At 40.3% G+C, this 17,970-nt stretch overlaps 1 long non-coding RNA gene across 1 annotated transcript in view; it reads left to right on the plus strand.

Annotated features, from left to right (window-relative positions):
* Positions 1 to 13,193, plus strand: part of LOC142827652 (uncharacterized) — a 95,446-nt gene extending 82,253 nt beyond the window's left edge. The window contains exon 4 of the long non-coding RNA XR_012902360.1: positions 12,628 to 13,193. This is a non-coding gene — a long non-coding RNA (uncharacterized LOC142827652). The remainder of the gene's footprint in view (positions 1 to 12,627) is intronic.
* The last annotated feature ends 4,777 nt before the right edge of the window (positions 13,194 to 17,970 follow it).

Genomic DNA, 17,970 nt, shown 5'->3' on the forward strand with positions numbered 1-17,970 from the left:
AAACAACCCCCCCATCATTCAGGAACGTATAAGCAAAACAGGAGAAGTAATTCATCCTCTCTACTCTGTGCTGATTAGGCTTCATTTGCAATGTTGTGCCAGCTCCAGGTGCCATATTTCAGGAAAAATGTGGACAAATTGGAAAAGTCCAGAGAAGGGCAAAGAACATGATTAATATGACTCATGAGGCAAAATTGAAAAAAAAATTGGTTTGTTTAGTCTAGAAAAATCGATTGAGAGGAGACATAATAGCTTTCAAGTACATAAAAGATTTTTACAAGAAGGAGTGAGAAAAATTGTTCTTAACCTCTAACAATTGGACAAGAAGCAACAGGCTTAAATTACAGAAATGGCAAGTTAGCTTGGACATTTCAGAAGAACTTCCTAGCTGTCAGAGTGGTTAAGCACTGGAATAAATTGCCTGGGGAGGTTCTGGAATCTTCATCATAGGGAATTTTTAAGAGCAGGTTAGACAAACACCTATCAGGAATGGCCTAGATAATGCTTAGTCTTGCCATGAGGCCAGGACACTGGACTACCTGACCTCTTGAGGTCCCTTCTAATTCTTTGATTCTAAGATCTAAAATATTGATCATCCTAACCAATAATCTAACATATTTGGCCCAACATAGAATCTCAAGGAGCTGCATAACACTTTTGGTGGGCTCAGTGCTGTCCAAGCAATGCTATGAGAACAAACCTAACCTAAAATGGATAGTCACTGGTAGATAGTGTGTTCAGCATTCTTCTGAAACAGGATTATATGCTTTTACCTAGGATGAGTACATTTCTACTTGCCTTACATAGCAATTCAGCTGGACTTGGAATCAACGAAAGATGATTCCTGTTTCTTCCATAATGAATATCTTGATCATTCTATATAGCACCTTTCTTTTAAGTGTGGCTATTATGGCACCATGATTTTTTTTCTAAAGTTACTAATTACATGCCCACCAGAAGAATGGAAAGAGTAATTATCCTTATTGTGCTTAGTGACATCAAAACCTCTATTATTCTGTGATTGGAGCTGCATAATTATAGATAATTGCTGCAACTGTATTGTCTGTTCAAATATAGCTCTACGGTAATTACCTTATTTTAATTAAACATGTTTGGGATTTAAAGAGATCTCTTTTGGTTTACTATACTAAACAAACTTCTGTTTAGGCATAAAAATGATATAAATTGCTAAACTATGCAGTAGTTCAACACAGTAACTATTGACTTCAGCTAGCATGTTCTCACTTGTTCAGAGTGAAAATCACTCAGGCCAGGTTAGAAAACAGTCACTCTCATTTCTATTACTGTCTCTGTGGGAGTGACTTTATTCTTTTTTTGGCTACTATCCTTCTCCCACTCCTATAGTGAGGCTGTCCTATCTATCTCTATATATCTATTACTCCTTTGGGCTCCTAATGGAGCATTGGGCCTCCACAGTCATACTCCATCTCTTGCGAGCCTTAGTGATTTGATCCCATGTTAAGCCAGCTGCTTTTACTTCATCCAAGAAGCTTCGTCGCTATGTTTGTTTGGGACGTTCTTTTTTCCTTTTCCCCTTTGGATTCCATTCTAACGCTTCTCTCATGATTCATTCCTAATACTCCTTACACAGGATGTGGCCTGCCCGTCGCCATTTTCTTGTCTTAATCTGGACCTCCATTGGTTTCTGATTTGTTTTGGTCCACAAGGTTTCATTTGGTATTCTGTCGTACAACTTTAGCTGGAGAATGTGTGTAAGGCATTTATTGACAAACGTCTGAATTCTCTTAGTGTTGCTCTGGACAATGTGCCACACTGCCGAGCCATACAGCAGTACTGATTTCACATTGGAAGCGAAAATGCATAGTTTGGTTCTTGTTGAAATAGCTCTTGTACCCCACACTGGTCATAGTATGGCAAAGGCTTGTTGCGCCTTTCGTATTCTCACACTGATGTCCTTTTCAGTTCCCCCATTCTTGCTGATAATACTCCCCAAGTATACAAACTGACCTACCTCTTGCACTGCTTTTCCTTTGATTGTAATTTCACCTTCCTGTCTGTTGTTAATGCGCATCAACTTGCTCTTCTCTTGACTAATCTTGAAGCCCACTCGCTCAGCTGTTTCCTGTAGGGGATCTGTCTTCTCTTGCATATGCTCTAGTTTATCTGCGAGCAGGGCTAAGTCATCTGCTAACTCTAGATCTTCAAGTTTCCTAGTTTGAGTCCATTGGAGTCCCCTTCCTGAGTCAGTATATGCTGTTTTTGTGACCCAGTCTAGGGCAATCAGGAAGAGTAATGGAGAAAGAAGGCAGCCTTGGTGTACACCTGTTGTGACTTGGAATTTTTCAAAAAAATTTCCATCGTGGATGACTTAGCAAGAGTATTCTTCATACAGTTTCTTGATGATGGTAATCAGTTTGCCAGGAACTCCATAATGTTGCATGATGTCCAGATGAACTGCCTATCCACACTGTCAAAGGCTTTCATAAAGTCTATGAAATTGATAGAGAATGGTGCTTGCCATTCAATGCATTGTTCTACGGTGATCCAAAGTGTTACAATCTGATCTGTGCAAGATCATCCTCTCCTAAAACCTGCCTGTTCTTCTCGTGGCTGTCTGAGGTACCCAAAAGAGACTTTCCTAAAAGTGAAAAATATTTACATTTTAAACCTGTAACAAAAATACCCGAGGAACTTCAACATTTCTATATAAAAAAGTCCTTTCTGATTGGAGGCCATGAGCCCATAAAAAAATTAGAAACAAGCTTTTTGAAGGAGTAAACCTGGATCAAACTGAGCATATAATTGATATGCCAGTGCACTTTACAAGCTTAAGGATTAACTCATGAGAGGCCTTTGGATATCTACCAAAAGGTACACCAAAAACGTTCTTCCCCTCCAATCTGGGCTGCATAAGGGAATCTCTTTATTGCTGTCTGTGTATTCCTTCTTACTGAAGAGTGTAGTTTCTTATGTTTCTCCAGGCAAGGAAGAGGCTGCAAAATAGGGGCTGGTTCACAAACCTACCACATTTCCTCTCCCCTCTGGAGCTGCAGATACAGAAGGGACACAGTGAATCATCTGAACTGAGACACAATTTTTCTGGTGCTATAAAAAAGCTCCCTAAAAAGGGCTGTGGTGTAAATGTCCCTGTCTAGCCCTAAGTGGGGAATTGAAAACTGGGTGTCATAGTATATTTGTAGTTACATGGGCAGCCCAGGATTCAAGCAGATTTCAATTTTACTACAGAAGCAGAGAAAAAGAAGAATGTTGAAGGCAAAAATCGAAAGTGATTAATCTTCCACTTAAGTACTGATGTATGACCTTGTCTAATTTATTTAGGATTTACTGACAACTAGAACACACTGAAAGTGAGTGGATTATTCAATCCAGTTCTTTTACAGCGTATTAAAACAACGGCATCACATAAATACAGACAAAATCCTTAGGTTCCATGAGAGAATTTGCATACAACAACAGAAAGACTTCCGTTTCAAATAATATCTTGGTCAACAGATAAGAGGGAAAAACCCATAATTATGGTGATGGTATTTAAAATACTCTTCTAAATAAATATAAAACAATATACTATTCTATCAATGTCATATACATAAGTGTCAATCAATAGGCATTTGATTATAATTATACACATTGTGATATACATTTAAATTGACCTTTAATTGGATTATTTATATAATCATTGGAATTACAGCCAAATATTACTCTGACTACTGATCAAAATCTAATAATGATCTGTCTCTGGGTGATATAATTAACTCAGCAGGTGGGAGTGAAGGGAAGAGGGCATTACACCATGAGAAAAGGTTCTCTATGGATAGACAAGATAATACAACTGGTTCTCAAAACAATAACATAACAGGGATTTCATTTAAACTGGAAAAAACAGAACTGGAGTCTACCTACCTATAATACTACTATATATAATAAAAAACCTGTACACACACTAGAACTTTCTGCTAAGTGTTCTTAGCTAAATATAATCCTCTAAATAAAGAAATAGCTATCTCTGTATACACAGGCTATTGTTGTTGTTGTTGTTTTATTATTCAGTTTAAAGACTCCACTTTCCAATACCTTGCTAGGTGTTGTCTAATGCCAAGTCAGTCTTTGAGCTATGAACATCTTTTGTGACATCCTGAAGAGATGGACTTTATTACAGTGATGTTTGCATGTTTGTACATGGGATCTGAAGGACTTTTGGTTCTTCTATTCATGTCTCCAGGACAAGATGAATCACAGTAACACACAGGAATGGTTGCTCAGTAATACACCATCAAACATGGATTGACTTGACCAGACCAGTCAGCTATAAATTCATGGGGCCATCCCCTGAACATCTGTCTGTCCTGCTCAGCATCTGTCTCCCCACTTACTCTCAGTTTTTCTCAGTCCTGGTTCCCCTTTGGCTACCCTCTTCTTGTTTTTCTCAATTTACTAACAGACTCCCTGTTTCTTTCTGTCTCTCTCTCTCAAGCTCTTCATTGCCTGCCTCTGTCCCTCCACCATCCCACTCTTCTCCAACTGCCATTCCCCTTTCCCTGAGGAGAGGAAGCCACCTCCACTCACCTCACTTATAGGAAGAGGCTACCTATTTTCCATAGGAAACTGACCATGCAGTCACACTGAACACACCCTAAGTTATGTATCGTCATTCACGGTCAAATCCATTTATTTATTTATTTGAAATATTTTTACCCTGCTCTCTATTTGAAATATTCAAGGTGGCTTACAAATTTTTTTAAAACACAATACAAATATATACAAAAAATTAAAATACGAGATCCCAGAAGGGCATAAAACCTGCTAAAAGTGTCTTGAGAAGAGGAACACACACACACACAGACTCAAACACCAGTAAAAGCATGAGTAAAAAGGGTGGCTTTAGCCTGATGCCGAAACAATACCAACGTTAGCACCATGCGAATATCCCAAGAAAGAGAATTCCACAGCCTGGGAGCTAAAGCTGAGAAGGCCCTGTTCCGCGTAGATATTAATCTTATCTCCATAAGTGGGGGAACACTGAGCAGAGCCTCCCCAGCTGACCTCAATCCCCGGGCAGGTTCATATAGAAGAAGATGGTTCTTCAGATACCCTGGATGCAACCTGTTTAGGGCTTTATAGGTCATAACCAAGACCTTAAATTGTGCCCGGAAACATACTGGAACCCAGTGCAGCTGCCGGAGCACTGGCATAATGTGCTCAATATAACGTGTATTAGTTAAAACTCGAGCAGCCGCATTCTGGACCAGTTGAAGTTTCCGAAGGCTTTTTAGAGGCAGCCCCATATAAAATGCATTACAGTAATCCAGTCGGGATGTAACAAGAGCATGGATCACTGTGGCTAAGTCATGCTTGTTCAGGAAGGGTCGCAGCTGGCAGATCAGATGAAGCTGCCCAAAAGCACTCCTGGCCACTGAAGAAATCTGATTCTCAAATGTTAAAAAAGGATCCAGGAGGCTTCTCAAGCTGCATACCTGTTCTTTCAGGGGAAGAGTAACCCCGTCTAGAACAGGTACCATGCTACATTGCCAAACAGATGACCTCCTGATCCACAGGACCTTTTACCATATTTAGACAAACATTTTTTAATAATTCAGGGTTATGTACATAAGTTATCATGTAAACAGGATGGGTAGATAATTTGAAAATAAAAGCAAAGGTTTTTTGAGATTATTGTAAGAAAAAAGTTCTACTGGATCTTTTGGAAATACTGGTAATGAGTTCTAGGATGATTGAGTTACTCACACATTAATTTGTATTTCTAGTTAGACTTTATTTGCCAGAACTGCTGGAAGCATTATTTCAAATTGTGATCTTGAATTCTAGTTCATATTTTATTCCTCACTATGGCCCCAATTCCACAAGGTATTACACATGCTTAACTTTATGTATGTGTGTAGTCCCTTTGAGTTAAATTAAACTCAAGAATACGTCTTTGCAGGATTAGGGCTTATTTTAAGGTCTTTCACTTACTTATATAAAGGAAGCAAAGAGACTATTTAAAGCCTCAGTCCTGCAAGTATATACATTAAAAAATGCAACATGATTATATAATTGCTGAAGGTGCCATGGAGCATACTGCAGGTGTGAGCTGGATCATTATTTGGAGACTGGAAGGAATTTGTCTACAGGGCTGTCTATTTTAAGGTTTGGTCCACATTAAGTTTGAGAACTCCTTTGCTGTAGTAGGATTCAAGATTAAAACTTGTTGTTAGGATCTGCTTTTACTTTAAAGATATATTTCTATTGCTCGCTCTGAGGAAAATGACAAATTTTAATTGCTAAACAGCAGTATAAGACAGTGTGGATTAACCTCAACATCCACAGTTCATTTTATTCAATAGAAGAGCTGCTGGAAGCTTCTTTGATTGTATTGTCCCAGCAGCAACTCCCTCCTGTAAATAATTAAATGAACAGTATAGGTGCTGGGATTGAGTAGGAATATCTATGATGTTTTGTGACAAATTACTGGCTTCTGCCTGTGTGTTGTGCTTTCCTAGTGACAAATTACTAGCTAGTAACTGAAAAAGTGAATTACTGGCAGCTTGCCCCCAAATACCCTTCTACTGAAAGTTAACTTTCCAAAACCAGATTCAGATAACTGGTATATATTTGCCATTCATCAAGAAGTATGTGCTAGGTTGAGTTTCTCTGTCTTGCTTTGAGCCCGAGCATACAGCCACAGCCCCCCTCCCTCCCAGCTCCAGAGCACAGGAAAAGCAGGCAGGTGGGTTGGCGGTCAAACCCAGCCTCCCCAGCTCTAGCTGGAACACAGTGAGACTGAAGAGGAGCCACACGAATGGGAGGCCTGGTGATGGTGGACTGTGGACAGGGCCACACCTGGCTGTTTGGGGGGGCCCTCTTCCCCCAGTTTATGCAACCCCGCTGCCGACGAATAAAAGGCAGCAACACGTGGTATCAAAGCTTCACCTTCTCTGTTGACAGAGAGAAAGAGAGGGGGGAGTTTGGTTTACAGGGGTGAAAATATGTCTCCTTCCTAGCGTCATTTTTTTAAAATTTAAAACGCAATCCATCTTTTCGGAATTTAATGTTTTCCCCCCAAAGAGGTAATACCATTTTTCTTTGAAATGCCTAATAATGACTGACACATGGAATTGCATTCATTAAACTTAGGGGACCAGTAATGCAGCTGCTCAAAGAGCTACCAACACCCCAGCTCTCTGAGAAGTTTGTGCTCCTTTCGCTGAAGTATGCAACATTTTGTTGCTGTTACTAATGGACAATTACAAGTCTCTGCAAGTGAGACTGATCCAAAGTTCACTGAAGTCCACAAAAGACATTCCAATGACTTCAAAAGGATTTGGACCAGGTCCTATGTCTAAATTCCACATTGGCATTTCTTAACTTCACAAAATGAATTCAGTGTTCCTGGCACCTGCCTTTTAAAAAAACTTTTTGTTCTGATCTTCCTTGAAAAACTACCATGTGTTCAGTATGGAAAACTATCACATGTCCTCAAAATTATTATTTTTCTCTCCTGTTATGGTATAATCCATTGGCTGGCCTGCACATCAGAAGATGCTATAAAGCAAGAACAAAGATTCCAGCATTCTGAAATGACTTATTCTTTACCGTGTCTGTAAGGTATATTTCTGCACTTGAATTGACAGGTTTTTTTTAAAAAAAGGTTTTGCACTTCTCCTTTAAAAGTGTTTTCAAAAATGTCTTTTCATTCTCCCCCAAACCAGCCCCATGTGGTCAGGAATTTTAGGCTTATTACTTCCAATTTTAAAAGCTTAGCTAGGGTGCCTTAAATTTCATAATTAAAGCTTTTTACATAAAAGCGAGAATTAAAATTGACTGAAAGCCTTGAAATGGCATTGTCAGTCCTTTTTAAAAAAAATGCTACAAAAGGGTAGGGCTATGTTCATGCCATGATCTTCCTCTGAGGTCAGAAGGGAAATGGGATATTTTCCAGTATTGGAGTTGTACGCAGGACCTTACAAAGACTGGGTTAAATGTTGCAGTCTTATTTTGAGCAAAACGACGATTGAGTCAGTAAGTTCACATAGGCACAGAGCCTGGAGACCCAGAAATGGATTGTTCAGGGATCCGTTTGGCAAATAATTCTGCCTCAGGGAAGCATAATTTCTCTTGGTGCTTTCTGGTGAGAACTGGAAAGCGTGCCCCTGCCAGATCCTCTCCTGGGCTGCAACTCACCCCTTACTGCTGCCACTCTCTTTTTCTGCCCTCCCCCTCCCCCTCCCCCCAGCCACTTTAGAGGGCTGTGCACCCTGTGGAGAAGCTGGGAAGCCTACAGAAGCTCTGATCTTGCAATACATTTAAGGATGTGTTAAAGTGCTTTGATTAATCAGAGTTGTTATTGGTCAGATAGTTGGTGTATATAGGTATAGCCAGTGGGGCCAACAGACTCACCAGGCTCCTGGGCAAAGTAGAGGTGGAGGACAAGCTCTGTGTCCTGGGAAGGAGTCAGGACTCAGGTGGAAGGGGCTAGGGCTAGTCTCCCCCAGGTAGCCCTCACCGCTGCCTGGAGTACGTTGTGCCTACCCCAGGAAGCACAAAGAGTGCCACGTGGGACTCCAGTGGTGATTTGAAGGGCCAGGGCTCCAGCTGTTTCTGCAGTAGCAGCCGCAGGAGCCCCAAGCTTTGGAGCAGTTGTCTCTTTTGTCCTCCCACCCCTCTATAGTTGGTGGGACTGGGCATAGCTCAGTTGAAATGAATGGATCTGCATTGATTTACACCAGTGACAGACTGGACCCTCTGGATATGTGAGTTCATATACACATACTCACAAATACATGAAGGAAAGGGCCATATTCCCATATCTGTGAGTGTACTAAATATGTAATCTCCTGCAGTTCCCAAATAATGTAGCTCCATGCTGTTAACACAATAGCAGAAAAATAAACCATTGAAAAGTCCTGAAGCATTCACCATGTTCCAATGACACAAATGACTATTTACAAGAAAAAAAAATGAAGCCACCCAAGCATGAGAAAGCTAAAGAAATAAAGACACAAAGTGTCTCTCCTTTACAGAGATCCCTCCAAATGCCATAACCTCAGAACAGGCGTCCTGATTTGATGTCAAGTGAGACTTGAGTAAAGAGATAAGCTCCAGGAACAGAGGGGACCAGCACGTGACCTGTGAAACAATTCAAAGTCTTCAAAAAAGGGGCTTAATTAGGATTTTAAGTTGTTGCATGGGCTATGTGCTGGCCCTTTCCACACTGCTAGGCAGTTTGTTGAGAGAAATGTCCGGGGGAGGGGGGAGGCGGAGACCTCATTTAAATATGTCTGAGGAAAGTGGATCAGTTTAATTTACAAATATTAGGTTTATATTTATTATTTGGGGACGTTTAGAGAGAACATTGTAGAGAGCAATATTTAATATATATAACTGAAAATGTGTTGGTGATGTGATTGTTTAAAACATCATCTTCTCTTCCTTTCTTTCCTCTAATTAATATGAGCCATGGGTTCCAGCAGCCTAACTGTGCCAATTAGACTGTCGATGAACTCCACAGGTAGTTCTGGTGTTCTGTGGCTCCCCTCGGGGTTTAACATATGGTGTGCTGTGGAGGGGAAAGTCTGTTAATATTGTCAGCTATTTAAGAAACCTTCAGATTCCTTACAGAGAAAACATGTTAACCTGGGCAATGGATAAAATAATTGCCAATGGATTAGCAGGGGTTCTCAAGATTCATTGCTCTGCGACTCCCTTCTGACAACAAAATTACTACATCACCTTGGGGTGGGGAGTGAGAGGCAGAGCCCGAGCCCCACTGCCCCAGTTTGGGGGAGGTGGGATCTGGAGCCCAAGCCCTGCCACCCTGGTCGGGAATGATGCTCGGGCTACAGCCTCAGCCCAGGGTCCCAACAAGTCTAAGTCTGGCCCTGACAACTCCATTAAAATGACGTTGTAACCCCACAGTTTGAGAACCACTGGATTAGAGATTTCTGGGAAAGGAACTACTTGTTGTGTGAGACTGTATCAAAACGACTACAAATATCCTGACAGTTATGCTGTTGCGTGAGAGTGTTTACTTTACTAATCAAAACTGGGTTGCTGGGCTAAGTGTATGGAGTGCTTTAATCAAACCAGAATAGTGATAGAGAGGTAGCCGTGTTAGTCTGGTGTAGCTGAAACAAAATACAGGACTATGTAGCACTTTAAAGACTAACAAGATGGTTTATTAGATGATGAGCTTTCGTGGGCCAGACCCACTTCCTCAGATCAAATAATGGAAGAAAATAGTCACAACCATATATACCAAAGGATACAATTTAAAAAAAATGAACACACATGAAAAGGACAAATCACATTACAGAACAGAAGGGGGATGTGGGGGGGGGGGGGAAGGAAGGTGAATGCCAGTGAGTTAATGATATTAGAGGTGGGGAAGGGGAAATGTCTGTGAGTTAATAGTATTAGAGGTGATAATTGGGGAAGCTATCTTTGTAATGTGTAAGATAGCTGGGGTCTTTGTTAAGTCCCGTGCGGAGAGTGTCGAATTTTAGCATGAATGCCAGTTCAGAGGATTCCCTTTCAAGTGCAGATTTGAATGTCTTCTGAAATAGGATGCAGGTTAGCAGGTCATTGAGACTGTGTCCTTTCTGGTTGAAATGACAAGCAACTGTTTTTTCTTTGTGATCCTGTCTAATGTCTGTTTTGTGAGCATTGATTCTTTGGCGAAGTGTCTGAGACATTTGTCCAATGTACATAGTCCTGGATACAATTTTGTGGTGACCTTGAAGCTTTTTTTCGCCGCCTCCGCCTCCGAGAATATTTCCAAACCACCAATGAACACCAATCTGACCTACCAGATCCCCCCTATCAACACAAAAGGAAGAATAATTCTATATGGACTCCCCCTGACGGTATCAAGAATACATATTCCTGCACCTCCAGAAATATAATCTATGCTATCATGTGCCGAAAGTGTCCGTCTGCTATGTACAGTGGACAAACGTCTCAGACACTTCGCCAAAGAATCAATGCCTACAAAACAGACATTAGACAGGATCACAAAGAAAAAACAGTTGCTTGTCATTTCAACCAGAAAGGACACAGTCTCAATGACCTGCTAACCTGCATCCTACTTCAGAAGACATTCAAATCTGCACTTGAAAGGGAATCCTCTGAACTGGCATTCATGCTAAAATTCGACACTCTCCGCACGGGACTTAACCAAGACCCCAGCTATCTTGCACATTACAAAGATAGCTTCCCCAATTATCACCTCTAATACTATTAACTCACAGACATTTCCCCTTCCCCACCTCTAATATCATTAACTCACTGGCATTCACCTTCCTTCCCCCCCCCCCCCCCCACATCGCCCTTCTGTTCTGTAATGTGATTTGTCCTTTTCATGTGTGTTCATTTTTTTTAAATTGTATCCTTTGGTATATATGGTTGTGACTATTTTCTTCCATTATTTGATCTGAGGAAGTGGGTCTGGTCCACGAAAGCTCATCATCTAATAAACCATCTTGTTAGTCTTTAAAGTGCTACATAGTCCTGTATTTTAATCAAACCAAACGTCCTTTCTCTTCTGTAAGAGTTTGTTTGCTTAAAAGTCATGCAATGTGGTATTCTTTTATTAGGGTTTACTGCATTGTCCTTGGTTGGTAATTGTGGGAGACACAGGGTTGAGCATTTTTTTGTTGGGTTCAGACCATTGTTTTCTCAGGATAACAGCCAGAAAGATATAGGACTAGATTGAGATTAGGAATTAGGAAAGTGCAGAAAGTCATTTTACTGTTCACTCTTCCTACATTTGTATAAATAAATACTCAAGTGTTGAACTATACCCCATTATTAATCAGTGGCCTTCTTCCAAACATTACAGTACAGTGTATTCTGGGGTTTATTTTGCAGAAGTTCATCTTCTGCAGAGGACAAAATCATGCAAGATCATTATGATATTCTATCAGGGCCACCAATAGGCAGAGGGAGAAAGCGGATAATTGCCTAAAGGGTTGGATTACTTAAAAGGGCCTGGATCACTCAGCCACTGCTGCTGCCATGGCAGTGATGGTGGTGACGGGGAGCTCCCAGCTACTTTTAAAGTACGGCAATTTAAATTGCGGGTGCATCCCGATGGCAGTGGGAGAGATCTGGACCACCTAGGGCTCCCTGCCTCTTTTGAACTGTGGTAGTGGTGGCAGGTTTGTGTGTGCTGGAGGCACTATCCAGGCACCACCTGTGGTCCAGCTTTGTGCCCATGCGGTGATACCATGCTGGGCCAGCAACAGTGTGGGTCATCCAGGACCACTGATGGGGGCAAAAGGGACAGCTGCCGTGAACCTTTTAGATCAGTGCCAGAGCTCTGAGTGGTGTGGGATAGGCAGTACTGAAGGGCTACGTGGGAGAAGGCTAGCCCTCAACCTTGCCCCTTCTGCCCAAAGCCCATCCTTTCTGGGGTCCCAGAGAATCCCCCACCTATCTTGCCCATGGGCCCAGCATTTCTGATGGTAGCCCTACATTCTATATCTTGGGAGAGCAGTATAACCCCTATATTTCTCATTTGTATATAATTGTGATATTGCATGTAAAGCATGCCATGTGAGGTATCAGGAAAAGGGCTATGATTGGTTGAAAGTCATTGTTCTTTGTACCTATCTCTATCTCTATCTTTAGTGCATATGAAGTTACGAGACTGCATTATATATCTGTCTGTAAAACGTCTTGCAAGTTGGGGAATCAGCCAAATATTAGCTTCCCAGAGACAACATCAAGGAAAGTAACCAACTCTCGGGAAGGTGTCAAAACAACCGTTAACAGTCATTGTCCAGCAAGGGAGCTACAATATGATGATTCACCTCCATGAAGCCACCCCAAGGGAATTGCTCAACCTTGCCTGGGGACATATCTGGGCCCACCAGACATGCCTGGATTTGTATTTTCCAAGGACATGGGACTGAGGGTATAAAAGAGATTACAGGGGGCTCATGCTTGACCATCTTCCTTCACCCACCTACACTGGAAACAAGGACACGCTGAAGAATTCAACTGAGAGAACTGACCTAGGTTTCAACCATGAAATCTATATTCTGTGAACTACAATATCCAGTGAGATGAGGAAAAAATGCTTAGTCTAGTTGTGGCTCAGACTAATAGAGGACTGTGTGCTTATATTTTATTTCTATTGGTAACTACTCTGACTTTTTGCCCATTACTTATAGACACGTTTAAAAATCTATCCTTTGTAGTCAATAAACATGGTTTACTCATTATCTATACCAATGAGTTTACATGAAATGTATGGCAAATTTGCTGAGGTTTTGCAAGGCTGGTGTATATCCACTTTCCACAAATGAATTGGTGAACCTATTCATAAATTTGCATTGCTCCTCTTGAGCAGATCAAGATGGTAGATGCACGATATGCAAGGCTGTTGGTGCTAGGTTAGCGCCTTTCCCTGTGTGATAGCTACACAAGTGGCTCTGGGAGCACTCATGCAATCTTGCTGGGTGTGGGGCTCCACACGTGGTTGTGCTGAGTGATCACAGCATTTGGAGAGGTTTGCTTCTTATCAAGACACTGTGAGAGTCAGGCTGAGGAGAGTTAAGGTGCACAGTGGTTCCACAGACATAGGCTGCCCCCTATCACTCGTCACAATCATAGAATTATGAATTTTGAAGATGGGCCTGTTTAAAAGACTATTGCCTACAGTAAATTTTCTAATCTCCTAGAGGTTTTTTTAAATATAAGCTTTATCCTGAATTTATATAGTTATCCTTTATTACCCTAAAATATAGGTGGCTCCAGACCAAGATGCTCTATTTTCAAAGTAAGTATAATCTCTTCCCTCGAAGTATGATGTAAAAGTCAAAATCCAGCTTTGAATCTTGGGAAGATTAAAAGACTTGAAAGTTTGAATCTCTAACTCATAATAAACAAAATTAACATTTCCCCCTTACTCTACGAATTAGCAGTTTGCTCACTTTCCTCACCACAGATCTCTGAGGGCAGGTCTACACCACACCCAGAAGGTTGGCTTAAGGTACACAACTGTAGCTACACAAAATGTGTAACTGGAATCGGCTTACCTTAAGCCGAGCCTTGGCGGCATCCACGCTGCGGGAGGCCGATGGGAGCAAAAGCTCACATAGTAGGAGGAATACCAGATGCTACTGGGAGCCACCATCTTAGTTCAATTCATGGGCCTATACTAGACCCACTAAAGTGAACCCCGGAAGATTGGCTTCTGGAGAGTTGATGTTCCGGTAAGCATAGATGTGCCCTGTGGAAGGGGGAGATTTTTACTTACATAAGTATTAATTGCACATGTAAATAAAAATAAACATGCAATGCTCTTATAAATGAGTTTTTCACCACATATAATTAGTGTTTTAGTATTTCACTATTGCTATCTATGCCAAGAGTATTGAATGATGAAGAAAGAGGTCCTGGTTTTGATGATAGCTTTAAGCATCCCCATTAAACTGGATTGCAGCATATATTTGTTCAAGTAGTCTATTCAACTGAGGAACAGAATTGGGGATGAAGGGACTTGTTTCTTGTATCAGAAAATTCCATAGCTGTGGGACACTTTGAACACTGCAGAAAAGGAAGTTGGGTTGGATAGAAGAGCTAGCACACCTTACCTTCTTCTGACATCACTCCTTTTATTTACTTTGTAAAATAGATTAAGCACCTTTAAAAATTACAAATCAGGTTTCAACATATCTGTAACTAAAATTAACTATATCTAATTAATAATTACATAATTAACAATCATATCTATAATTACAAGATCAGTGAACTATTGTATAGAATTAATATAAAATATTATCGGATTCTATTTCTTCGGCTGTTATCAAATGAGAATTCAGCTCCCGACTCTTTCTTTTGTAAATAATCTTTATGACTTTCTTTTGACAATTTTTGAATCTGTCCCATTCTACTGCTAAATGATGTACTCCAACATGATTTCCTTCCGTCATCCATTCAATATTTGTCTGTATCATTTGTCCTGTACTAGAAAGTTGCAAATTTCTATTCCATTCTCTCTTTCAACAATATCTATTCCTCTCTCATATTTGCACCTGTAATGTTGTCAGGGCTGTTTCTTTATTGATGGCTATGGAAAGGATGAATCAGTCATATGCTGCCAATATACTAACAGTGAGCTCCTGAAAAATGATCTTCTTTAGCCTGTAACAGTTTGGCCACTATACTAGTCGAAGTGAATCCTCTGCAGTTCCTCATCTCCTTCATTTCCTATCACTGTAGTGCCTTCCAACTCACACTGCCGCTTAATATTTCATTATCTCCAGGAAAAAAGCTGCATTGGGGTGTTCAGGTTTTCAATTGGTTCTCAAGGAAAACTTTGAAATGGTTCCCTTTATTCCCTAACACACTTTTTCTCTTTCTTTCCTTCTCCTGAAAGAGATCTTCATCTGCCTTCGATGATGCTTTCACATCAACTCTCCCCCTTACCTTCAGCATAGAGGTCTATTCTATTCTATTCTGCTCACCATTGTAGTACTGAGGGCCTTTTAGTAATGCATTAAGCATGGTGACTAACATCAGGCATATATCTTCTCCGCAGTATGGCATAAGAGTTTCTGTGAAATGTCAGTGGGAAAATCTTGATTTTTGTCCAAAAGTTTAGAATTTCATTCAGGAAAATCTAGATGAAATATTTTATTTTAGATTGATTTGACCCAAATCAGAATATGTTGTTTTGTTGAACTGACGCAAAAGGTTTACTTTTGCATCATTTCAATAAAACGCTAAATTGCATTTTCCTCTCAGTGCATTATTGTATAAAAGTTGTAATTTGAGGCCGCCTCCTTTCCTCTGTGACAAGCTTCTTGTAGGTCTCCATCTCCTATAATACAACCTAGATTTCCCTTTTGACCAATTTCTGTACAATGCATAGAATCATAGAACACTAGAACAAGAAGGGACCTCAAGAAGTTATTGAGTCCAGTCCCCTGCCCTCATGGCAGAACCCCGTACTCTCTAGACCATCCCTGATAGATGTCTATCTAACCTTCTCTTAAATATCTCCAGAGATAGAAATTCCACAACCTCGCTAGGCAACTTTTTCCACTATTTAACCACCCTGACAGTTAGGAAGTTTTTCCTGATGTTCAACCTAAACCTCCCTTGCTGCAGTTTAAGCCCATTGCTTCTTGTCCTATCCTTAGACGTGAAGGAGAACAATTTTTCTCCCTCCTCCTTGTGACATCCTTTTAGATACCTGAAAACCTCTATCATGTTCCCTCTCAGTCTTCTCCTTTCCAAACTAAACAAGCCCAATTCTTTCAGTCTTCCTTCATAGGTCATATTCTTTAGACATTTAATCATTCTTGTTGCTCTTCTCTGGACCTTATCCAATTTCTCCACATCTTTCTTTAAATGTGGTGCCCAGAATGGGACACAATATTTCAATTGAGGCCTAATCAGCGCAGAGTAGAGTGGAAGAATGGCTTCTCATGTCTTGCTCACAACACTCCTGTTAATACATCCTAGAATCATGTTTGCTTTTCTTGCAACAGCATCACACTGTTGACTCATATTTAGCTTGTGGTCCACTCTGACCCCTAGATCTCTTTCTGCAGTACTCCTTCCTAGACAGTCACTTACCATTCTATATGTGTGAGACTGATTGTTCTCTCCTAAGTGGAGTACTTTGCATTTGTCCTTATTAAACGTCATCCTATTTACCTCAGATTGCATCATGGGAGACACATGACTCTAGGAGAAATAGTCTAGCCAGTCGTCTTATCCGATAGGGTAGAATGGGGGCATTGGACTCCTAAACCACAGCTTGCTTCTGACAGTGAACCAAAGTATGAAAATGCTATTTAGTGTTAAACTTACTCAAAACAAAGACTTGTGTGTCACTTCAATAAACCTAATTGAACTATTTTGATTCTGGGACTCTAATGTCTCTAAATATTTTGTTTAGAGCAAAAATGTCAAAACAGAAAGCTTCAATATTTCTGAACTGAACTGTTCAGAATTTTTCACACTGTTTCAAAATCTGAGTTTTGTTCTGGTTTGCAAATGGAGAATCTGAATTAGAGAGAAACTATACATTTTTTGGTTTGCAGAAAAAGAATATTACATTGTGCTCATTCTTTGCACATAATAGATAATCATAAATGAGCCATAAAAAAAGGAAATAAATTATTACTATTTTTGATTATCTGGAACTTTGCGTGTTGTAACCATGATATCTGTGAGAGTCTCATTTCTGCTCCCTGTCTTTGATTTTTCAACATGTTAGGGGGAACAAATCATGTACTTCTAGTGATCTTTTAGTAAACAATAAGCAAACATAAAACCAACAGATTTTATAAGAAGTGGTATAAATCATACTGAAAAAGTTCTGATCTCATAACAATAAAGCGGAAAAAGATGGTGTAAAAACCGCATGTGGACAAAAGAGTTTATTTTCCTTTATTATTGTGTCTGTAATGGAAAGAGACTACTATTTAGAGGGGAGAATTTAAAGTAGAGAGTGCAGCAACCCCTCTCTGAAAATGTTGATGTACAGGTTTCTTTGCTGTTGTTTCTTATTGGTAATGTGCCAGAAAACCAATATCTTTAATGAGACTGCTGATTCTTTTATGGGTAACATGTTCATTGTTCCTTGATGGTTGTAAATTTCCATTTTAAAACAGCAATGAAATGGTCTCTGAGAACTAGCAGAGTGGGAAAAGCTGGTTTAAAAGCAACAAAAGCTTGCTCACTAATACTTTTATTGTCAGATATTAAGTGTTCCCAGGTTTTTACATAAGTAGAAAATACAAGCTCAGACATCAGTTCCCTAGCAATTAGGCATGTATGTCTCTCCTCTGGGAGACTCTCCCCTTTTGACTAATCAAGAGCTAGTTCCCTAGTTAATTCAGAATTGCTACTTGGGCTTTCAAATCCCAGCCCTAACTGATTCTTCCTGAAGTAAAGATACTGGAATTCCAGCTAGAATCTACTAAGGTCCTATTAATCTGAGCTAAACACCCA

This window comes from Pelodiscus sinensis, chromosome 3, assembly GCF_049634645.1.
Source record: "Pelodiscus sinensis isolate JC-2024 chromosome 3, ASM4963464v1, whole genome shotgun sequence".
In the NCBI taxonomy this organism is placed as follows: Eukaryota; Metazoa; Chordata; order Testudines; family Trionychidae; genus Pelodiscus; species Pelodiscus sinensis.